The sequence below is a fragment of the Osmia lignaria genome, chromosome 11 (genome assembly GCF_051020975.1).
Source record: "Osmia lignaria lignaria isolate PbOS001 chromosome 11, iyOsmLign1, whole genome shotgun sequence".
Lineage (NCBI taxonomy): Eukaryota > Metazoa > Arthropoda > Insecta > Hymenoptera > Megachilidae > Osmia > Osmia lignaria.
The window spans coordinates 5,717,706-5,743,797 of record NC_135042.1 but is presented as its reverse complement, the minus strand read 5'-3'; the positions used below and the strand labels follow the sequence as shown (position 1 = coordinate 5,743,797).

At 42.4% G+C, this 26,092-nt stretch overlaps 1 protein-coding gene across 1 annotated transcript in view; it reads right to left on the bottom strand.

The window, feature by feature from the left end:
* The window catches only part of LOC117604067 (uncharacterized), a 101,799-nt gene that overhangs the window by 47,849 nt on the left and 27,858 nt on the right, over positions 1-26,092 (bottom strand). The window contains exon 4 of the transcript XR_013063018.1: positions 22,666-22,858. The gene's annotated coding sequence lies outside the window, so the exon portion shown is untranslated. The remainder of the gene's footprint in view (positions 1-22,665; positions 22,859-26,092) is intronic.

The window sequence follows — 26,092 nt, the reverse complement described above, 5'->3', positions numbered from 1 at the left end:
GTCTCATTAACCGACGTTAAACCGAATAAGGTTTCGAGCTGGTAGCAGTCGTTTCGAGAATCGACGTGTTTATCAGCTTCTAAGTAATTCAACATGGCGGCAGATTTAGCGGAGGTTTAGGCTGGTTTGATCAACGTGCACTACGCTGCTGGAGTTGATTGGAATCTGTTTCGAAAGCTGTGAACCGGAGTCCGAGGAGGATGTAATCGAAAGCTGTGTTTCGGATGTGATTGAGAACAAACAGGGTGTTAGGAGAGATGTGTATGCCCAAGCTGACTAGCTGAGAGTTAAGGGTTTAATTGGAATTTGTATGGGAATTGATGGGCTTTGGGGTTCATCTGGAAGACTGGCTAAATCATTCAATGATTTATGAAAAAATTCAATGTACTGTTTTGAAAAAATTACCAATAGATATTGGTATCTAGGATCTATCTGGAAAACGATTCATGAAATAATTAATTAAATTCAGTGTAATAATTTGAAAAAATTGCCAATAGGTATCGATATTGGTTCGATCAGTAATGATCACCCAATTCCTTGAATAAACTAATCATTATTGGAATTTGTATGAAAATCAATGGGCTTTAGGGATCATCTGGAAACCTGTCTAAATCGCTCAATGATTCATGAAAAAATTCATGAAATGCAGTGTACTATTTTGAAAAAATCAGCAATAGGTATCGGTATCGGTTCGATCAGTAATAATCACCCAATTCTTTGAACAGACTAACCATGAAGGAACCGCGAATGGAGGCGTCGTAGCACGAAGGTGGGTTCCTCCATGTGCTGTGTCTCGAGGTGATTTAAAACGTAGAACGTGCGTACCACGCCTCTTCTTCCCTTCCTCGCGAAAGGTCCAGACCCTGAGCAAAAAAAAAGGGCGGTTGTTTTCCAACACGAAAAAATCATCGGTTGTGTACGTACGTATTTACACAGAGAGAGAGAGAACTAACGGAGTGTAAAGGAAAACGAAGAAGAGAGAGAGAGCCTCGGGTAAGTAAATGAAGACGCGAAAAGGCAAGAGGTAATCCGAGGCGCCCTCCGCAAAAATAATTATCCGCTCTGGGCGCGGCGCTGTTTGTTAAAACGTCAGAAGGGTTGTGGGTGGAGCGTCGAGACGCTGCGAGAAGCTTTCAGCATCCTCGGTACTCGCATCGTTGCGGTGCTCGTTCGTTTCATCACCACCGCCGGATATTTGCTTCGCTCTTCTTTCATTTATTTTCACCCCTCGTACATTCCATCTGTACGAGGCTTTCGAAAATAAAAAAAAAAAAAAGAAGAGGGAATACAATTTGTCAAACAGAACGTAATCTATCCCTTTCCTTTAAAATCAATCTATGATCATAAACGCGATTAACGCTCAAGTTGACAGGTGTTTCCGGTTTAAATTGAATTTCATCAAATCGCCAACTTCCTACCAGAGAATTTCTGATCAAAATCGTACGTTACCAACAAGAAGCTTCCGGAATAGAGCGATTGAGAACAAACGGCTGTCGATCGACTTCGATCGTGGTAACCATCTCTTTAATTATCGTATTCCATCGAATATGGTCCGTCTAGATTATCAATATATAATTATTATATCGTCGCAAGTACGATCGATCTCGTAGTCGATTCGTTTCCAGATCGAAATGATAATTCCGTGCTTCGTTAAACTTTGAATTTCACAGAGCGAGACACGTTCGAGGGAAGTAAGTTTGCTTCGGGGGAGTTCGGAGGCATCTTATCAGTTTCTTTAATGAGTATTCTAGAACGGCGTCTAATTAACGTGATGTTAATCGATATTATGTGGATCGAGGGAATTTTCGAATAAAGGTTATTGGAAGAGGCAGAAATGAATGATAATTAATAGAATGTCTACTCTTATCGGGGTTAAATACGTCTGCATCGTTAAAAATCCAATAATACTTAACGATGTTAAGAATTCATCGTGCAAATATGTAGTACAATATCTTCTTCGTGGTTCGATCACTTTTGAATCGTATATCTACCCGGTTCGAAGGAGCATTACCTCGTAACTGGTTTCACGAGGCAAACAGCGAGTAACAAGAAGAAAAGGATGTAGAAGAAGAAGAAGAATAGAAGGAGGAGGAGCGTGAACAGGGTGGGATGAGAGAGAAGGGGAGGCAGAAAACCAATATGAAATTACCCTCGCGCGAGCGAGCGCCAAATTGCAGGTAATAAAGAGGGCCGATAAACAAATGAAGCAACGAGAGGCGCGAGGTGCGGCTTCTCCCTCGATGGAACGAAGAAAAAGAGGCCGAAGAAGCAACGGCGAGGAGAAAGGAAGAAGGAGCGAAGAGGAAGAAGCTCGAGACTCATCTGTGGGCCGCAAAACAAATACTCTTTGGTCGTGGTGAACCAGCGAACCGAGGGGAGAGAATGAAAAAGGACCAACAGCCTGCGAACGCTTTCTTTGACCGCCATTTTTGTGACAACGCCGATTCGCCGGCGACGTTGTTTCTCAGAGGAATCAGGGAAAAATGAGAAATTCCTGAGAATTGCAAAGTTTGAAAATTGGAAAAATTAGAAAATGAAGAAATTGGAAAACTAGGAAAATAAAAAAATTAGGGGAGCTGGGGAATTGGGGAAATTGGGAAGCAGGAAATTAGAAAAATGAGAAACAGAGAATTTGGATATTTGGAAGCCAAGGGAACTGGAGAATTGGAAAATTAAAGAAATAGAGAAATTGGGATAATTGGAAACTAAGGAAACTGAAAAATTGTGGAATTGAAAAAATTAGGAAAAGAAATCTACAGAGAATAAAGAATTGAAATGTTAAGAAAATGGAAAAACTGAAAATTAAGAAACTCTAACACAAGGGGTGGTCTTCGACGCATGTCACCGTAAACGGAAAGCATTTAGTACCGACAAAGAATTTTACCCAGAGAGAGGAAACTAACAAACTTTGCTTCTTTATTCGCAACTTCATTCGAAATGATCACAAAGTGAAAAATAAAGTATACATAGCTTGGTTAACGAACAGCCAGAGGGGTTTCACGGTTAAACGAACCTCGACGATTCGCGCGAAACGTACAATGATCTATCGTCATACGGAAACACCGTATTACTGTCAATCATAAAGAAGAGAAGCTTTGACACTAACAGAAACTCGTTTGCGTTTCAACTGGAGAACAATTCTCAACGTTGAGAGATTCTTGAAATTGATTACCATTAGTCTGAAGAAATACATGAATATTGCTTCGAAGAACGGTGTAGAGACTTTGCTTCTGTTACAAAGGGTTGCTATTTAATAGGGAAAGAAGTTAAAAGCCTACTCTTTTGTGAATTTCATTAGCAACCTTCTTGTCACAGGAAATGAGCTTCCAGACGATTGTAAAAAGAAGAAAGGACAACTCGGTTGCGCTAAGATCTTTCCCTCCACATCGACATCCCTACTTCGAGCACTAATCAATGCCCGCAGCAAATCGTTAGAGAAGGGCCGAGGAAGGAGGAAGCCGATGGTTCGAGTGTAATCTGCTAATTAATTAACCGTTAGAGTCGCGACGGGACGGGACGGGACGGCACGCGATCCTGCAGGACGACGTCCTGCAGGGGCCAGTTGGTCAGCAGAGGCCTCTCAGGCTCGAGGGCCCGCGATCTCGATCCAAGATGGCCGCCCGTACGGCCCTCCTGGCCTACCAGCTCACTTTGGTGGGGGTAATGACGCTCATCACCCGACAGTGTTTTGCTATACCAACATCGGGCCCAGATCGAGCGACCAAGAGGGAAGGAAAGAGAAGGAGAGAGATCTGATCTCATCTGCGATAGGGAGACCCGGTGTCCTCCCGCCTCCTCACGGGCCCACCAACCCTCCACCACCCAAAGATTCCACCTCCTTCACCTACTCCTTCTACCTCGACTCGTACGCCTCCTCCTCGCTTGTCTTCTCGCGCTTTCAGCTTTTCTTCTCCCGTTTCTTCTTCGTCCCCGCGTGTTGCCAACATCCACGTTTCGATTGACTTCTTCTTTCAAGAAGAAGTTGAAGATGACAGTTTTTAGGACGAGGAGTATTTGAAAAATGATTGCTTCAGAATTCGATGTCTATTCGATGATGTTTCATTATTTCTTCTTTTTATTTGATAATGTATTTTCTATTTCGCAGTCTTCGGGTACTTCCCACGAAGACAACACGAGGCTTGATTGTTCTTTTTCAAGGTTTCGTATCGCGAGAAGAACATCGATAATAAGCTTCCCTCTGGAGACGGAATCGAGACGTGAAAGATCGATCATAAGGGACTAATGGAGACTCCATGCGGAGGTGGCTTAAACGGGCAGGCATATTTCACGCGTGAATTCTTAATTCTCGGTTGGTTAGCGAGCACGAGGGATTGCACGCGTTACTTCGATATGATTTATCGAGGCTGGAACGGAGTTAATGAGGGAACCGTTTAAGAAACGCTCGCCCCTTTTCAAATAAGCCTGGCCAAGCCGGTCGGAAATTAAAAAATAAATTCGTTAGCAGCTTTGCTCGGCTAAGAAATACGATTTCTTCTGCTCGTTCAAGTAATTCAATTCGAGGCAGAGTAAATCCGGATTGAGTAAAGGTTTTCTTTCTGTAAACTCAATGATTTTCCTGGCGAATTTAAGACATTTCAAAGAAACAAGTGTGTGAAATATGTTTGAAGTATAAGAAGAAGTCGAAGAATGCTGCGAAGCATTCCTGAAGCAACGAAGAAGAAGTGAGAAAAAGAATAAAAGGATTGCAGGTTATTTCGGTAAACGAAGACGGCGAAGTTATCCTCGGATACATCAGCGAAAGCGAACAATAAAAATACAAGAAATTCATAAAACCAACAAGAATGCATCATAAAACTTTCATCAATCATTGCGTCTTCAAAAACGCTGAAGAAAAAAAGAAGAATCTTAGCATATTGCACCTCACAAAAAAGATGCGTAAGAGCTTGAAAAAGATGATTAAAATTAGAATCTTGGGAAAACTGAGAATTGGAAAATTTAGAAAATTGGAAACTGGGAACTTTACAAAATTAGAAAAGTTGGAAATCGGGAAATTTAGAAAATTGGGAAATTCTGTAATTGGAAAAATTGGAAAAATTCCAAAAATTCACTGAAAGCTAAGGAAGCAAAGACACAGACTCCATAGGGACTTTCTCCAATGGATGGAGTCCGGTGAAGAAAACAAAGGAGCATCGGTGGAATGATGCACGAGGTGTGTTTAGGCGCGCGATAGTGACGTGCTGCACCTTGGTGCATCGCCACGGGAGCCGTTCGTAGCTCGTTCGTCTCTTTTCCACCGAGGGTGGATGGAATTCGAGCCTCTTCGTTGCCTCCTAACAAGACCGGGATAGAGCCGTCAAAGCCGCAGGGGGGCTACGCTGCCTCACCGACCCCCTGCTGGCCGCCATCTTGGCTTTTATTAACGAGAAAGGAGTCCCTTAGCCGGTCCCTTAGCCCGAGGAAGGGCAACGCTTCTTCCAACGCAGGGATTCACCGTGGTGAGACGGAATTCATTAGAGCTACGTCTGGTTAATGACTTCGTTCGGCTACCTTACCACCTTTAGAATCGAGCTTCTTTTGATTCGCCATCCCCTTTACCACTCGTCGCTATCTTTTCTTTTCAGAATATCCTATTTTTATTTTTTTAATTCGACACATAATGTTATGATGTTTTTAAATCTATTTGGTAAGTCCAGAGAAATTAAGAATTAAAATCATCTTCATTTTTCTAATGGGGGTGTCTTTTTGAAATTTTTGATCAAATATATTGAAATTTATGGGGTTGTAGTTTTGAAATTGTAAAATAAATGAGAAGAAACTTAGAATTGGAAAAAGGATGAAAGAAGATTTACAACTCAATCTTAGAATCAACACAAAAAAACTATCTACCTCGATTCAATTTTAATTCCCTTCTAAATTAGATCTACCATGTATCCCCCCCGTTCTTCTTTCCTTCTTACACGAAAATGAACGCGATCGTGGGTAAAACACCATCCTCCTTTCCGGCCAATCCTGTCCAGGTAATTACAAACAATCACCCTGTGATTATTCGTAATTTCCTCGTGGCGTTCGTTCGAATGAAATTGAAGAGAAATTACCCGGTCGGCGAGGATCGAATTACGATTATTTATTAACGATTACTCGCTTTCTTTCGCGCGCAATTTCGGTATTCATCGATGAAACGAGGGAAAGAAAAAATAAAGGTGGAGAAGTGGAACGGATACAGGAAGGCCCGGAGCTACGTCACGGCAGCACGGCAAGTGTTTGAGCAACGAAATATTATAATGCACCACGGTAAGATGGTGCACCGTCGGTTAAACAGTGTTTTACACGCGTGCGTGCTTGCATGCCAGGTGATAAGAAAATTGCGCAACTTTGTTTCGTTCCGGAAATCGCTTCGGGGGCTTTCTTGCCTCGGACTTTACGGCTGATGTCCCAGAGATCTTCGGGAGAAGAAAATTGACCCGTGCTCCTTTTATTTTTTTTTTTTTTTCAATGCGCTTACGTGTTGCACAGAAAATAACAGTTGGCTGCCTGCGAACTGAGAAGAGAACCGACCACACGGACTCGTGTGAGAATTATTTCACCGGGAGATAAGATTCTTCGGATGATATTCATCGAATTGCTGGTATTAGATTATTGAAATAATCCATGATTAACACTTTCACTACCGACTCTCGATCGATAGAAAAAATGACCGTCTCTTATGTAGAAATCGAAGGCGTAAACTCGAACGGACGATCATATCAAAGAAGCGATTTTTCCCCCTTCCTCCTCGTCGTCCAATTTGAATATTCCTAGAGCAGAAAATCAGGAAGAGTGTAAGGCCGAAGAGGCAAATATATTGTTCGGCGTTAAAACGACGCCTCGCATCGACGCCCACGTGTCGTTTCGTCGTGCTGTAACGACAGCAAGGAAGTGAAAGAACGGCAATAACCACGGATAGAATAAACTCGTAGCGACAGCCGCTCGTCAGGATATTTCCAAGTAACTGACCACTTACGTGCACCACGTTTCATCTATTCTAACGGTTATGAAGTCCTGCAACTATATCCTGTGCGTGCCGATATCTACGCACGATCCTGCTCCCTACGTACGTCGTCGTATTGTTGACGGTTTATAAACGAACACCTTCGGAAAATCTTGCGGTTGCAGAGATCAAAGATATTGCGAAATCGGAGCTGTCGAAGAACTATTAAATCGGATGCCACTTGGAATATTTCATTTAAAATAAAATAATTTAAAAAATTTTAAAACTAATCAAATTAAAGCCAAAAGCTAAAGATAAAATGAAATTACTGATGAAGTAACGGAGAAAATATTTAATTTTCAACTACTAAGTTAGAAAATATTAGAAAATACACCTGTCAAAGATAAAAAGACAAATCAACTGGTCGTTACAACTTTCAAATCATTACAAACTGGATGAACCATTTCATTCGAAAGCTAGACACTTTACACTGGTCCGCTCGTAAACAAGATAATTAGCAATTTAGAAGGATTACACGAGGATCAGATCGCTCGACGACGAGTGGGGATCTAGATATACTTTCAACTGGCAGCAGGTATCTGAAATCGAGCAACGTTTAACGACACACCGGCTCGATCGTATTCGTGGTAAGAACACATCGGGTAGACACGGTAACTCAGCACTTTTATCGACGTCGTTTGATCGGCGGTATTTAAACGCGACGCCGGTTAACCGGCTAATCCGTTCGTTCAAGCTCGGAGAGGCATGGAAACACAATCCTGATCGCGGACGTGTTGCGTTTATTAAAAATAATGACTGGTACAGCACGGAACGATGGCAGGAAGGAATCTGGACGATCGACTTCAACTCTTTCCCCTGCGAGGACACCTGATCCTCTCTTCGTTAATTCATTCCGTGCAATTAGCCATTCGAATTCCTAATCGCTTAATTTCCATTCGTAGCGGAGCTTAATTATTTTCCTTCATTTTTCTATGACCTTCGAAGAGTAACGAAGAGGAAGGTTGAACCTCGCGTTCGATCGGGAGGAGACGCGCGAAGATCGGTGGAAAAAGGCAAGGTAAGGCAGAGGTTGATTCTTAACAGGTACAACGTCCCCTTGGATTTAGATGTCTTCGCCGAGATACGTTTCCACGAAGCAGTTTCGGATGGTCCAGAACCCAGAGACCCACTGTGACGGACTGCGTTATGCGATCCTATCCCGAGGGAGATCTCGACGGTACCGTTGTGGCTATGGTCTCTTTAGGGACGTGTTCGGTGAACAAATTACCTTTTGTTTTGAAAACTTAACGGTTTCGAGACTGTCCCCCCTCTCACTGACCATGAACAGCGTTTCATCCTCGATTGAACGAATCAACAGACTCGATAAACGTAACTCGAAATAAACTCGTGGCAGTTAAAAATAAACAGCCTATTTAATCGTCGAGAAACGCGTAAATGCGCGAATGAAAACTGTCCAGACTTGCCCGATACCGGCTCGGACTACTCTGGAATAAAAATAAAAACCGCGGGAAACGGCTCCATCTCGGACGCGGACTCGCGTCATAGCCGATGGCGAACTTTTATCAGATACCATTTGTTCAGGGCCATTTTTCCGCGCGTCAGCCGACGCGAAACGAGACTGTCGACGCACGGATATAATCGGCCAGGTGATCCGTTCGATCGAAGACCAGGTTGGCAGGACGGGATGAACGAATCCGGCCAACAAATAGTCCTGCCGTTGGAGATCGCTATCGTAACCTGGCCGTTGGATATATTTATACGAAGCTCTAGTTGGTAATGTACCCGGGTACGCGACCGACGCTCGGACGACCCGTTCTCCGAAGCTTTCTTCTTCTTATTCTTCTTCTCACGGGACATTCAGTCCCGTCTGATTACCCTTCGATGCTGATCCCGCGCCACCTCGGGGTATCGTCTTACCCTGCTCTTCTTACGACCGGATAGAGACGTCTAATTTGTGAACGCAGAGAAATTCCGGCGGGGAAATCGCGTCTTTGATATCCGGAAAATTAAGTACTAACCCGGCTGGCGGAACCGGATCATCGAGTTCGATGGGACTGACAGTGAACGGATAGAGGTGCAACGAGGGTTACGGCCAGGCCGAGAGTGGAAAATCGAGCTTCTTCCAACGGACTGGTTACTCGGGATCGATTTATCAGAGATTTATTGGCTCGCGATGGGATGGACAGGGTTATTAGGTGGACCGAATCGTCGGGACACATTGAAATCATCGAACAGCTTTGAGGATTGTTGCGAATTTCAGGGTTCTATCGAATTTTTGACAGACGATCATTTTTAAGCCATTCCTAAGTCCTCGAGCTACGAGTCTGACACCACGTCGCTTTAACAAATCGAGCTGGCATAACGCGCGAAATACCGATACCGATAAAATATGCTCGCTGCCTGATACCTCGTAGCTGACCCCCGTCGGATCTGCTAATTATTTATCCGTTGACCGAGGGGGTACGGGTCATCGGAGGGGTTTGAAATTGAGCAAAAAGGGTGCCTGCTGGAAACGTCTCACTCCGGAGATTCAGCTTCAACGACTCGATCGAGCTGGAAGAGAGAGGAGAGAAGCGAGAAGAACAGGACGATGGAGAAGAAGAAGAGGAGGCGGTGGTGGAGGTGGAGGTTGGAAGGGAAAGGCAAGTGGTATAATCGTGATAAGCAGGTGATAGATGCTCCTCAGGCTCTGCACTGCCGTGGCTCCTCGCAGACAATGGCTATTTGTTTCTGCCTCGACGAAGAAACACGTCCTTCCCTTTCTCTCTTCCTCTCTAACCACGCTTCTTCTTCTTCTTCTTCTTCTTCTTCTCTCGTCCTCGCCGAGCTGGTCCACCGGTCTCGCGAACGGAGCCCACTCGTTCGTGGCCCGTGGAACGATCTTTGGGACACCGTGGCTAAATCGCATCGACAGATAATCACAACTTAATTTGCCCCCCGCGGGGACAGCGCTGGTAGCCTACACGCCACCAATCCGAACCAGTCACCGCGATTCGTTCGTGGAACCACGCGCGATTTCTTCATTGTATGCAGATGATAGCATTAGCCGGATGGATGGTGAGATAAGGGTGCTGGCTCCAACAGGGTGCGCTTAGGTGTTGGAGATACGAAAAATATCTTTCAATTTCGATAGACGTACACGAAGAAATCAAGTCCTAATCGGGGATCAATTATTATTTCAAAAATTAATGAAAATTTGGATGAAAACAAAATTTGAACTTTTACGATTATATTAGTGCTCCTATTTATTATCTCTATCTAATAACTTTTTAGATGATTAGAAGATTGAAATGAGCGTTGATATAATTATTAAACGAAAGGAATAGGAGGAGTTGCATCATCGATTGGCCGCGACCACGAAAATTGTGACTGGTTTAGGAAGAGTTGGCAAAGTCATCGCCTCATTAACGTTCCAGGATCGTCATTAATCATCGATGGGTAGCATTGTGAGGCGAAGAGAGGCGCGAGCCTCGCCACTTTACAACGGAGTCCTCTCGCCGATTAGCGAAGAGGGAAAAATCATGCTCGACGAAGAAAGAACCAGCCGTGAATCGTCGGCAAATGAATTTTAATGACGAACGGGTCCCGATCGACCCATTCAAATACACCCTGATGATTGATATATTAATGCGAGTAGCTCGTTTCGTTGATTCAGATGAATTTCTGTGACACTAGACACGATTTGATTGTCTTTTTTTTTATAGCGATTCTAAATTGGAATAATTGGAATAATTGGAATAAAATTTTTCTATCAAAATTCTAATAGAATCGATGAACCTTACAACGATAACACTTAAACTTATCAACGAAGAAGATCAATCTTCTTATCTGAAATTTCAATTAAAAAACCAGCAGGACACCCTTGCTTTCTGGGCTCGTTCATTTTAATCATTTTAATGATTTTAATCGAGCTTACTCGACGAGAGAAAGCACCCATTCACCCTCTCAGCCGACGTCACGGTAAATTACGCGAGTTAAGCATTTAAATTACAAAATCACGAATAAATTAAAATACATTATATGTACATACATTAACTCTTCCGAGTACGCTGGTATAAAGACTGTACCATCTAGGAAAATTCGATTTAATTTGGTAGAGTGAAATTATACCACGATAAAAATGATTTATCGTATCATTAACAAAATCACCTGAGCGTCTCGCTGAATTAATTAATAGCAATAAGTATGTATCTCTCTTTTGTTCCTTTATCATAACAATAATATTTAAATATATTAATACAGATTGCTGAAACAATCTCCGTACCGGGAAGAGTTAACATTCCAATCCTCTTCTATTTATTTTTCTTGTTATTTATCCTTTTTAACAAAATAGACAGCAAGCGAGTGATCCAAGGATCGAGATCGATGCGCGTGACGAGACAAAGTCGAGCAAGGAATATATCCACGGGTGTCCCGTATGAATAATTAAAACGTATCCCCGAGCTGGCTATCTTTTAAGCTTATCTCTAGATACGACGGTAAAGACGTTTCGCTTACAAGATAAATCGCAGATAAAGATATTCCTCCGCGGGGAAGAAAATGGATCTGTAATCCCGATAACTTCGTAATAATTCCATCCGGCGATATCTAAGGAAATCTACCTGTCACTTATTTTTTTCCCGTCGTTAAATTAACGGTTCGATCGTTGACGACAAATGAACCAGACTTTGTCCTACTACGAAGGATAGATACTTTCAGACAGGTTTAACGTAGGAATAAAAAGTGTTTATGCACGTGGCAGAACATAAATCCCATACGAGTAAACGATCGAAACGAATAACTAGTAAAAAAAAAATGGGATAGTAGGTTTACCGAATGGAATACTTATACTTAACGCTTAATTTACACCGGTAGATAAACAGGGGTAGTAGGAAACGTTTACTTATGTTAACTTTTGCGCAGATCGCTGGATAGAGTAGTGAAAAATTAAATGCTAGATTTATCTTACGGGATAATTAGACTCAAAGTCTAGTTTACTTTTAAAAAAAATAGGAAATCGTAGCTGAAGAAGGGAGATCGGTTCTTCTCCAATAAATGTTGTACGGGTTCGTGTACCGTTAAATTTTCCGGGTCACGCGAACATCGGTCTGTTCGAACGAACAGGAAAGGGAGGTGAAATCAAGCAAGAATAAAGTCGGCGGTCGCGATGATCGTTGCGATACGCTTGCGACCGCATGATGCATCGTCGCGCTCCTATCGCGACACGAGTTCCAGGAAGATTAGAGCAGCTAATTAATAAACCGGGGTTATCCGCGTTACATCTTCACGGTATTAGCCGGTCGAATGGCCGCTTCATGGAATCCGATATCTCGCGGACCGATCGAGCTTTAATAAAGTTCTCCGCCTCGGAGCGTACCAACAAGAATAACACAGAGGAACCTGGAATTTTTCTCGGTTATACGCGAACCGCGCCGTATCGTCATGACTCGATGATCGCGTTGCTCGATAAACACGTTTGCTTACCGATTAACTTTCAAAGAAACCATACATTAAGAAAAGAAAAAATAATTTGAGAAAAATGAATGAAAATTGAAAATTCGCGTATTTTTATTCTGGATAAACAACATTTCTCTTTTAATTTAATTTCGTGTTCGCTTTTTGAAACATCCTGTATGTACCTGGACGCAGCTTGAGAGCCCCTGATTACACGGAGGCACATGACGACTCTATCAAGCCTGCGGCATCGTATGGTATATCCGTAGAGAGTTTCAGCTGGCACACGAGCGATCGTGTCGGACGTTCTACGCCGTGGTACGCGGTTGAAAAATCAACGGGGAGGATGGTGTTCTATGCCACCTTACGGAATCACTCTCTCCAGAACGGACGGCATTTAGAGAAGCGAGAACCCGTTTGATAAACAATGCGAAAGGGTGATCCCGAGCGTTCCATCCGATGCTTGCAAAACCGACTGCAAGCCGGTGTAGATCTTATCGCGGATCAATGCTGCTGCCAACGTGTCCACTACTCGATAAATGATTTTTAACGACATCGTAGCAATTAAAACCGAGCTCCGAACGATGACGAATGCTTCGAAGAGTGACGGGAAATATGCGGAGTGATTTTTTTGAACTTCGGTCGAGCGATCGTTTTGTTCTTTGCGAGAGTCATCGCGGTAGCAAAGGGTCGTTGACTTTGTTTTCTTTAAAATTTTGCTAAACCAACATCCGAGCGGCTTTGGGTTTCGTTCACCTCGCTCGTGAATTCATCGTGCATCCCCGAACCAGCTCGAATGTATTATTTATGAGGTGTTGTGCATCGTCGTGCTACGCGTGGACATCGGCCGATTGTGCAGCCGCAAAACAGTTTGATTAATCTAATCGTTCCCATTAATATTAAACAGTTGATTTTTGGCACCGGGCGTCATTATCGGCCGTGTAAAGACCACGTCCGATCGATCGACTCGAGCGATGAAATTAACGTGGCAAATCACGCGGCCTGAATCCTAATCGAAGGATCCTCGTCGATTGGCCAGCCAGCAAATTGCTTGTTTAGCTACCGATCTACCTTGGCCATAATTAGACTATCAATTTCCTCGTAACGTCGTGTAATTTAGCCGACGTCATCTCGATCCTTCGATCTTCTTATTCTCACTTTCCGTTCAATTGATTACTCCTTTCCAAATTCATCGAAATACATTGTTCGAAAAATCTAAGGACCACCCCGAAAATCTAAGCTGCAGGATAAACGCGTTCGAATAACGCAGGATAGATAGCAATTTCTTTTCCACAAATGACGTCACTTGATATCCTCTCATTAATCCGATAATGATAATGACGGTGTAACTCGAGCAAGGTATGCGCAGAGGATTCGAAAAACCGGGACACCGTCCGCGCCTGATAAACACACATTTTAGGCTCTCCATCCCGTTCTCTACCCGCTTAACTATGCTTTAGCGCAAGTTAAACCGATGATTATGTTGTCAGAGGCGGCGGGTGGAGGAACAGAGAGAGAGAGTAAAATGATCGCTTACGCAGTTATACACGCACACAGTGACGAGGGAACCTGCTTCCTCCTCGTCCAAGGATCGCGTTTTTGCACCTCGCTCCAAGACCCACGCTTCCCGCGAGGCGAGCTCAAGATGAAATTACGAGACGATGACGACGTCCACGAGCATTTCCGTGCGAGTAATCGCTCCTCCGATCGATCGAGCTTCGACTAGCTGAGAATTGACGAATAATGAGCACCGCGAGAGAAAGTTGCGATTTTTCCATTTTTTTTTTTTTTTATTTTCACGTAATGACGGTACAGAGCACCACCCGCGCGTGTTTGTTCAACACGTGGGTTTAATAGAGAAGAAATGGCGAAGAAAATTGGATAATTCCTTTGAGAGTTAACAAATTATTTCTACAATCTTTTGTTAAAAAATACTTTGGAAGTGGTTCCTTAAAAATGAAAAAAACTACCCCAAGGATAACCGAAGGAGATCGTTCGAACGCTTGGATCATTTTAACGGGACAAAGGTTCAAAGACACCACTTTCTCGTTCACGATCTCAATACCAGAAGAACGAGAAAAACGTCGGGATGTTTGCGTGTCTTCTAAACCGAACGAACGGTATCGGTCGTTTGATAACCCATCAAGATCGAGCAGCTAAGAAACTTGGCAAACAAACTATACATTTATGCCGATAATGATATCGCTTTACGTGTCCCATGGATCGCAATTTATCGTTCATCTTTTTGATATTCGAAAAAGAAATCCTGTATCAACCATAATCATTCCGATACAATCTCCATTTTCCACTTCCTCTTCTTTTTCGTATTCTACTTATTGCACGATTTTTTCACCGGACATGGAAAATGAAAGAGTAAAGGATCGAGGTGAGTCAATTATGATTCATAATTTACACGCTTTATGGATCGTAAGCGATACGAACGATTCCGTCCCGGTTATATAGAAATTTCTCAACTACCTGAACGATGATCGACATTGAAATTTTGTAATCCTGGCTACAGGATGCCTCGGAAAAAGCTCGACCGTGTTTTTCGTCGACCAGCTATTTCACCCCCTTTTAACCGGAGAAATCTTTCATCCACCAATTACTCGGCGAGACAAGCGATTTATCGACGGTTTAATCAATTTTCCCCTGTTCGAGGACGTTGTACAAAGACGATAAGTCATCGGCGAAGGGTTCCAGAGGGGTCGATAAATCCTTCGTAGGATGATAAAATGATTTTGCATAAAATCCAACCGCGTTTTCGGGAAGGAAGCGATCCACGGGTAACGAGATGCGTCCAATTACGATCGAACCGGAGCTGATCGTTTATAACAGCTTGTCTTGCACGTGTCCAGCGAGATAACGAGGGGAATCGCGGTAATTGTCCTTCGTCTAATTATTAGCCGGCCAACTAGTTGACTAATTGTTTCATCGAGTGAAAATAATAGCTTGCTGTTGCGCGTGCGAACATCTGCTTACGCGACACTGCTTTTTCTTCCACACAAAGTCTTTTCTAATCTAAATTCCTGATCAAATATTTTCAAAGGAAAATTTATAATTTATTTTATTCATTTCGAAGAAAATTAGAGTCTGTCATGAAATGCAATTTTTTTATATAAAAAGAAAAACTACCCCGTCACGTGTTAGTTTGATCTACATTTTATTACAATCCTCCAAATCTAATCGTTATTCGCGTGTTGCCCGCAGAATTAAAAAAAGGATAAAACACGACACGAAATACATCGTTTGAGGATAGACGAAGAAACCACCCCTCGTGGTAAATTTAATTTACAATTATTCTGAACAATATCCGTATCTACATTGTTAACCAAACTATATATTGCACTAAGGTGAAAATAATAGGTTAGTTAAAAAAGAATAAAAGCTTCCATAAAATGTTATCAAAAATCTGCAATATTTATACGACGATTATCCTCTCAGCTCACGCGAATTTCATGATAAAATCAAGTTATTAAATCGTGACTTTTTAAACTCTCGCGAAGCGCATCGTTCAATAATTAAACAGAAATCCACCACCCTGGTGGATTTCATTGAATGTTTATCAAATCTAATCTACATAATTATTTTCGCGACTAACGTGTTCCATTGGCGATACAATCATCATTCGTGGAATCCATTCGCGTGTATTCTCGATTGTCAAAAAAAAATGTAAGTCGAGAGAACAAGGATGAAATCTTGAAAGAACGATCAAAAGAACGGAGTCGGCATCGAAAAGCACGGAATCAGATGAGCCGATAATTGATCCATTAATATCGTCTGGCTCGATTCATTCGTTATTAATGGTAATTAGACCGATATAGAAATTGATTGCGATGCCCGCAGCTGGACACAGCTAAATAATACATAGCCAGCTCGTGGCCAATGACGCGTGACAAACCCTCGTTTACAATGTAACGGTTGTGGCCGATCGCCGTGAAAACGGTGCCCTGCATTCACCTCGACACGATCCATTGCATCTCCCACGCGAATATACGATTCATCTTTATACACTCGATTCATCTCCAATTGCTTGTATTTGGAAACATAGAGCAGCGTGTGATCAGAGAGTGGATTTTGATTTCTTAATTGCCAGCAGATGGCATTGAATTAATTACAATTCGTAGATTTGATTTTTCTTCTTTTAATTTTGAATATATCTATGACCGTTCAGAAATCAATTCTAAACAGACAGAACTACCCCCACAAATTCAACGCCTCTATCTCATAATTTACAAACTCCTGTCATCATCAACAACCGTGAGCCCCAAGTCGCGTCAAATAAATTAAAAAATTCAGCCCTCTATCAACGTCGAACCAAAACGAAAAATCATGAATTAAAAAGAAAAAACAAAAAAATATTAAAGCACGATGGAATCCATCAAACCAACCCTCTGCGAACAATATTTTTTCCCCGGGGCAGATACGACACTATTTACCGATCAGATTTATACTCGATTCTTTCTGTTCATTTTTTTTCCTCTTTTTTTTCGTTTCAGCTTATACGCTACGTTCGCGCCCACCCCCGACCAACCCTCGTGTCAATTGCGTGGCGAGGGAGTGCAGGATTGGATAACACCAGGTTGCATCGCTATATCGAGCTTCGATTATTGGTTCACCGCGGGGTTGGTGGGCGAGGCGTTTGTACACCGGTGTTTCCTCTCTCTTTCTCACCGTATTGCTCACCCTGTCCCACCCGGCACCCTTGCCTGCAATCTGAGAGCTGCAGGACCAAAACGAGCTCCCAATTAACCAACAATCCGAAACAATTTGGCCAGCCAGATCGTATCTCCGCTTTCAGCGAGCGGAACTACACTGTCTGGGACCCTTAAGCACCGTTCACACGGATTTATTTTGTTAGCACCGAAATTAAAATTACATTAAATTTAATACAACAGGTTGCAAGTTAATTAGCATTCGTCAATTGGTGAAACGATGGCCGAGTTAAATATTTATAATGGATCTAAATTTATTTTCACACCCGATGGATGAAGAGGAATTATCACGAAGTTAGCGGAGATTTTATGAGAGAAAAGATGATATAGAAAGAGAGAAATAAGAGATTGTGTTAATGCAAAAGGGTGGGTCGGTTTCCCTCTAGGCACCCGGTATATAGATCGTTGGTACGCGATGTTGTTCCCCAATGGCGTGGCGTTCTCGGCAGATAATTATCACTAACCATCAGCTATTTGCGAGGAATGGCTGATAATTGCTACGTTGTTCGGCCTCTACAGACCGATAACCCCCGCCTAGGACTCCTTTTAGACGGGCTGCGAGCAGTCACTGCAACCTCCGGGCCCCTGCGCTGAATCTTTATACTCTTTTCTTCCTTTTTCTCTTCGCTCCTTTAGTCCCTTTTTCCTTCCATCCGACGAGCTGATCTCTCGCCAGAAGAAAATTCTACCTTGAAATCTTTCAGACGAAGAAAAGGGAACCAAAGTTGCGCTCACTATGTCATTTTCAGATAATAAAATTACTTGAGCTACCAATTCTTCTTATAAATCAATCAATATTTTAATTCTAAAAATTCTAATGATTCTTGTACAAATTTGTTATTTTGTAAAAATAAGGCTATATATCACTCGCTACCCCTATTCTCTTTTCTAAGATTCAGCTTCTTACAACGAAAAGACACGCAACGTTAACGCGCGTGTACTCGCAAGCCACTGGTTGGATAACTCTCTTATTGCCCTGTAAATCGTAATGTTACACCAGCAATTTAATAAGCCGACCGCGTTCACTTATCCCCACTGAGCAGCGCTGGCTCACATAATAATGTTAATGGTAGCGAGTATATCTTCTAGGACAGCTCCAACGAGCTTGCTTACAGTAGTGTGAGTACCATTTCTATCTGTGAGAGTGAAACGAATGCTACACCCACATACAGTAGTATGTATGCTAATTCATTTCCTAATCTTTATTTATTTTTCATTTCAACGTATGTACACTACTGGACAAAAGTATGGTCAGAAAAATATTCTGAAATGTTTTAAATCGTAGATATCAATTGTTTGGAAATTTTCAAATTGTAAATAAAAGATTGAAACGTAATCAGATAAAAGATAAAAGAGTCGAAGAATCTGAAATCCTCCTCCGTTTCAAGATACACTCCGCAGAGTAGATACGCCTCGAACCCGGCTATAATTATGCCAGACGACTATTCATTAAACTGATTACACCTTCTCCACCTGGATCACCCTTAGCCCATTCCTATTTCCATCCCTGCTGGTGCATTTATCGCGGGGATTCGCACAAAATCGACCGGCTGCACTTACCAGTATGCACACGCTATCGGCTCGATGCCGAATGCACGAGGGAAACGAATTTTTATGGGACACCCGTTGATTCCAAGCAATCGTGATGAGGGATCGCAAAACACCGTTTCATCGTTCGAGATATGATTACCAAGAGATGGGAGAAAAGATGATTCTTCTATTTTCTCTTTTCGCAAAGGATTGCGAAAGGTCAAAGTGCTTTTTTATCCTTTTTAATTCAATTTCTATTTAACAGGTAAAAATAATACCATTGATAAAATTTAATTACTGTATTTTATATTAAATTTACCTAATTAGGACTTAATTTCATTCTACCTGAGCAGCAAAATAAAAATGATCAAACTATTAAAATAAGAAAAATTAGATAATCTATAAATGTTAACAATGTACCAAAGAATTACACAAAAAATTAAGCACAGTTCTGGAATCCCATCTTTTAGTATCTCTATCAGCCTATCCACCGTCAAGACTATCAATCCCTGAAGAACCACTTAATTCTCGTTGAAAGGATAAAAAGAAAAAATGGCGAGTGGAGCTTATTAGAAGCTTATCAGGATCGCTTTTCTACACGAGCTTCCAACTTCTAAACGAATCGATGGACGTCGAATGACTTCTGGCCGGATACTAAACTAGCCGTGCGTCCGATCAATCGATAATGAACACGTGCAAGCATTCGAGCACGGCTACGTGACCGTGCATACGCATGCATTCGATCGTGTTCAATCGTTGAATGCTCCTCGATACATCTCGAATGCGTTATAGTCATTACGACCACGACATTGTACTATCGTTGTCCGCGAATAGACACCGTTGCTCGTTAAAGTATTTCTCTACGTGACTTCCTCTGCGATCATTGATCAATTGCTCATTGACCAGGATAACTTGGGACTATTTAGATATACCGATTTGGGAGGACAGATTAAAACAGATAATTTGTCTTGGCAACTAAGTTGATTTTAATTTTAATTTCAATTTCAATTTTAGGATCTAAGTAAGTAAATCTATTTAATTTGAGAACGAGCTTTAGAATCGGGGTTGATTATATTTGAAATTTTTAAATTAATCAGAATCCTGAATTCTCATGGAGACACGATCTCTCCGAGTCGTCAGATCCTTCAGAAGGATCGTAGAATAGGAATCGTGTCTGGATGTTGAGTCGATAAAGAAAGCAGGCCGAATGTGTCCTGCAATTTTCTCTTCGATTCGATTCGAGAATGAAAGAGGCAGAATTACAAGCTGAAACCTGGCCTGCCTACGTGTACGAAGACGTACAAACTGGTAGAAAGCATGGAAACGGCGTAACGCGTCTAATAACCGAGTATCATCCGAGTATTTCTACGATTCTAGATCTCGATCCGTGGATCTTTTTAATATGACCCAGCCACGCGAACCTATCATAACCTGGGCCAACCTCGTTCTCCCCTAACCACATGTTTGCCCAGTTAAATCTCTTCCATCCTCGATTTCCCTTGAATTTGCATTTCTACGAGTGCCCTGGCTAACGTTCCCGCGGACAGAAACGATACTTTACCCTTCTTCCTCTTCTTACGAGAAATCGTTTTTCAAACGAAATCGCTTGAAATACATGATCGATGATGTTAACAGACTGATATTGCAATCGAACTTTTTCTTTTCACGGAGCAATCAGGGTGAATTGAAAAAAAATTTGTGAATTTATAAAATTCACATAAACTGGTACACTAATTTTCGTTCGAGCTAAAGAGAAAAGCCTCGGCAACATTTCAAGCGAGTAGAATAAATTATCGAAAGATATTTAGCAAGAGTTAGAAGTGTGAGACTTCTATAAATAAGTAGTCCTTTTGTAAGACTTCTATCAACGTCTTATTAGTAATATAGTGGACTCTATTAAAATCTTGATTCCATAACAGTATATCATCGCTGTTATGATGAAATTGACTGCAAAACTGGCAGGATACATGGTTTCTTAGAACCAGTTTCCATGACCGCGATCGGATTATTTAAAACTAGTTCCCTCGATCCAAATGAATTCTCTGCCAGCCATTGAATTCCACGACATCAGTTCTTGCAATCACGACCGGACTTCTCGCAGGAGAAATTGAAAGAGTCCCCTGAACTACTTCCAGCTAATTGTTTCTACCAGCAGGTTGACTTTCCTAGCACCATTCCGCGTGACCAAAACCAGAAGCAATTTCCTCGTTTCCGAGTGAAACCTGACGTCAGTATCTCTGGTACCAGTTTCCAAAGTCAAAATGGAATTTGCCAATTAACTTTTATCTAGTGATCAGAATCGAATCCATCTTAACCAGTTCGTTAAGCCACAAAACGTTCCCATTACCATTGAACCGAACAATCGTTCGTTATTTCCATGTCAATTGAAAGCTTAATGACACTTAATTTTCTTCAAAAAATCTACCATCAATCCCTGTAGTATAAAATAACCACCGTCTCCAACAGACTGAAGAAAGAAAGAAAAGAAAGAAATTTAAAAGAAGAAACAAGAATAAGGCTGAAGACGATGCGTGTGGGTTCAACGAAGAGGGTGTCGGGTTACCAATGAAATAGTGGTACCATTTTGTTTACAATATTGTCGGGGGTGTATCTGGCAGAGGGGCAAGGCGATGGCAGGGGGAGGGGTGTGAGAGGGTCCGTTCGCCACGGCTCGTTGTCCGCATGGAACACCTTGTGCTTGTCCACGGCGGAGAGTCATGCGTACAAGGGTCCGCATCAGGGACCCCAAAGAATTATCTCTTTCTCTCCGGGGCCCGTTGCCACGTCGCAGATCCACCGATTGGACTGATTCTTACACGCGCGGCCGGCAACCAGCCTGAATTGCGAATTCCGTCGCGTTCCACACCGACAAAGCAACGCGAGTCAAACGAGCTTGTTCACCCCGATGCTGGATGACAGATTTATGGTATTAGATGGGACACGCAAATTTGTGTTCAACGCTGACTTCGATCCCCGGATGGCCAGCTTTGGACCGTACGGTTCCTCGAACCCCGAAGATCTTTCCGAAATATTATTTTTCAGGGGATGAAGTTTTTGCAAAGATTCGTAAAATCTTGGAAAGCTTGATGAACGACGAGCTCTGCTTTTTGATCGCTTTTAAACGACTGCCGCAGGTGTTCGCGAAGTTTGGAAATTTTTTTTCGGTAAACACGAGTCCCGTGTGATAAATCGCTTTTTAAATGATGTTTAGACAGCTGAAGTTCGATTGTGATTATTTCAGCAGGACCTTGATTCTAACTTTGAAAGGGTTCAAATTGGAATTTAATTCGAGTCGTCCAGTTTCGGAGCGGTGGTTTCACCCTTGCAATCACGCGGGTTGCAACGTTTCATTAGTTTCAAGGTAACATCGCGAGATTGCTGAAAAGTTCCTCTTAATAATCTTGCAGGGAACGAATGTTTCAACGGAATCAATGATCTTTCGGATCGAGTCGGTCGATCACGCGAGTAGCGAAGAGGCGTCAAACGGGTCATCCGCATCGCGAGGCTTCATTGCAGGAAGCGTCGAGGAAAATTGCAGAGCACCGCGATTTCCACGCCGTTAACATTCACCGATCGATCCTAATCGTATCGTGGTTAAAGTCTTCCTCGATGTTGCTCAGCCTACCGTGAACGACTATTCCGCGATTTGTGTATCGAATGCTGAACGGATCACTTGACCCTCGCGCCTCCTCGACATTCTTTCTTCAGCTTCCTGGAACGGTGGAGAAAATCTTGCCGGCTACCAAGATTCAATCCCCTTTAACCATCGGGCTTAACCCTTTCCTTAGTATGCAACCATGATGATCGCCTTCTTTATTCTCTTTTCTCTCCCCCTTTTTTTTTTTCCATTCGATCCTCGTTCCCTCGAATCACGACTTTCGCAAATGGCAAACAGAATTCTACTCGTCACGAGTCGCATAAACGGTTTACGATTGTACCGGGCTAGGAGAGAAAGTCGCAGGCTGGTCGTAGAGGATCGATACCCGGTCCTGGACCAGCTTGATCCAACTTTAATTTGGACTTTACGAGCGTGCTTACCTGGTCGGCTCGGTGGTCCTCGCTGCCTGGCTCTCCGAGTCGATTTATTTCGTGGCATACATCCGTGGAAAAAGGTCGTGTCGCCTGGCGTGTTATTCAAATGCATACATCCGCTCTAACTCACGGCCGGTGACTTATTAGCTGGACCGATCGGAAATACCCTTCACCGTTCCTCGATTCTCCTCGCCTTCCACTGTAGATGGAAATATGGAAATAAAGGAAAAATATGGTTACAGGAAATTTGGAATTCAAAATTATATGTTAAACGATATTCCAACTTTCAAACGAATCCACCCTTATCGAAAAGAACAATCCCCCTAATTAATATTCCTAACAATTTTCCTGGATAACAAAAAAATTGCCAGCGCCGATCGTCCAAGGGGACAGCACCGAGTACCGGCAACAACACGCGCGGAACATTTGTCAGACACTTTAGGAGCTGTCGGCCCATTGTTTTCCCGTCGATTGCCGCTCGGAAAGCACGCCTTTAACCGATGTTTTACACGCTCGATTCCTGGAACCGGATCCTCCATCTGGGATCCCAGGCTTGTGGCATCCGAGTTGCACGTCCGTCGAGAAACAAGAGAAAGAGAAACTGTTAGATGGGTATACACGGAGCGAGCGAAAGTGGAATAGAGAGGAGGTGATAGAAGGAAGAAGACGGATAAAAATGGAGAAAGAGAGGAGGCAGGTATACGTGGCCCGGGACCACAGGGCCCATTTCGCCTGTCAGGCCCAATTCCGAGCCAGCCCGAGGAACCTTGGGGCTCTTCTTCGTGAGCCCTTCTGTGGCTGCAGTTTATGGCCGTCATTACCTCGATCGGGCCCCGGCTCGGATTAAACGATTTGTTCGTGTGCACGGTCCACTTTATCGGGCGCGTGTTCCACTCGCTACACCCTGATAGCTTAACAGTTTCTCTTTCTTTCTTTCTTTTTTTTCAACATTTTTTTAGAGTTAGAATCAATAGAATAACCAAGAAATTTGGAATTCAATTGTCGAATCGAATGGGTAAAATAAAATTCCTTGAATTTTTAATATTTTACACGAACCTCTTCTACACACTGTAATTTGTGATTTTTAATTTTTAATTTCTAGCTATAAAAACCTACTTAGGGTAGTACTTTCTCTACTCTTTCGGGGTCTTTGTTACACCCTCGCAAAACTAAACAAATTAAATTAAATTAAAACTACCAAACCGATGAAAATGACTGCCCTCAATTTTCTTATTTTGATTTTCTTATTTCTTATTAAAAGTGGATGTATATATTAAATTATGTTTCATCCCTCTTCTAAAAATTAGCGCGCCTCAAACGTCGGTAGTTCTAGCGTTAATACGAAATTGAACAAACGCACAATATATTGATTCTCGCAGGTGTACACGCGATCCTTTCGCCGCCAACGGCGCCAAACCGTTTCTACGACTCTCGTTGCTCCAAGAATTCCCTGCTGCAAAACGAGTTAATGATACGGTATTCTACTCAATCATATCGATTCTACGACGAGTTCCGTAATAGCCACGCGGTACTAACCGGTTTCCACGCTTCTCTACCTTCTGATTCCAGCGACTTTCCAAAATAGAGTTAATGATACATCCTTGTCTGTTGCTCTTATCAGTTTCACAGAATCGAAGAATTTTTATTTCCCTGTCCGACAATCCTTCAACAAGAATCTACACTATCAATCGATATCATTTAATACTGAATAATTACTTCGAAGCAATTGTAACATTTGCATAAGATATAAAAATTTAATTATCAGTTAAGATCTATAATTGAAAGTTGAATTTCTCAGTCGAGAAGGATTTTAATGATTGATCCATCCGGTGTCGTCTGATCGTGAACTATAGTGAAAATATTCATCAACCGGGTCTTTTTGTGCCTCTAAACATTGTAGCCGTGTACTCGTGCATCGTTGAGTACCGGTTATGACGAACGACCTGTATGGCAGCAGGGGTATACCAGCAGGATCTCGTTCCGTCTCGAGGATCCTCTCTCTTTCACCTTAGTCATCTCATCTCGTTTCATCCTGTACGTTACACCTTCGCGGTGTCTCTTTCTCGAAGGAAGTAACAGTATCCATCCGAGTGGATGGATTCCGTGCGAGGTGTGCAGGGACCGTGTGGATTGTGTGCAGAATGAACGCAAACTGTGAGGGTAATTTGCAACACACCGGCAATTTACATAATTAGCAGTTCTGAACTCGCGGCCCTCGACGACCCCCACCCTGTTCCGCCTCGACCGAGTCTTTCCTCTTCTCTCGTCTTCTATCTGTTCCCTTGAAAACGATCTGCGAGAGTGCTGGCCAGCCGAACGTTGGATCTCGTTGAGAACGAGGTGTCCTTACACCGGAGAAAGAAGAATATTTCCTCATTTTTTTTTCCTTACGATGAAAATATAAATTGGTTTGAGAATTTTTAAGGATGATCAGATTTGAAAAATTACCAAATCAAGTTAACTATTAAATTGAACTGCTTCTGAAACTTCATGAAACCTGACACTATTGGTTAATTTTCTTTTATCAATAATTTCTTTTTTTCTACAGTCCCTATCGATAAATTCCTGTACATGATTGAACCCTATTCAATCTGTGACCTCAATCTTTAATGAAACAAGGTTGATAACGAGATTCAGTGTGATAAGGAGGATCGATAGGAAGCGAGTGGTGCGCTAATTGCCAGATCACTGGATAATCATCGATTAAGGACTGTCTGGCCAGGAATATTAATGAGCTTTCATCCGAGAAGAGGTTCCTGCATGAAAACGGACATACGAGCTGCCGACACGAGGCAGACACCAATATGAACAATGAGATATCTATTAATTGACGATCGCGTCGATTTGACGGTCTCTCCCCTACCGAGCTTAATTATCGTTCCTCGGTCAACGTTCCAATTAACGCGCTTAATTATCGCCCCGTAGTCTCTCCTGATCGATGTAATTCCGGCCCAAGTACCGATTAATCGATCTTAATTTATATTGGAGAACGCTGTGGGGACTCCGTACTGACGTTCGATTAATTTCTTTTTTCTCCTCCTTTTGTGAACGGCTTCGTCGATGCAAGGGTCGTTTAAAGAGGTAATAAACGATTAATGGAAAATATTTTCGGGGACTTTTCTTTTTACGTAGACTTTAAATTTAATTTCGAGCTCGATTTTGTTTTTTTAAATTTTAAAAGAATTTTTAATTTTAATCGAAGCGTTCGTTTTTATCGTTCAAGGATCAAAGTGGAAGAGCAAAATTTCGAACGTTCGAAGAAACGATCCTCCCCCGAAAGTCTACAAGAGAGAACCGCGAAAGTAGAGAAAATCAGCAAAACCCGTTATTATACTGTCGAGCTGGCAAAATTCGCGATTTCATCCCGTGTTAACGGCAATTCCGACAAAAATAACGACTCCTTGCGAAACACGTTTCGCGTCTCTCTACATAT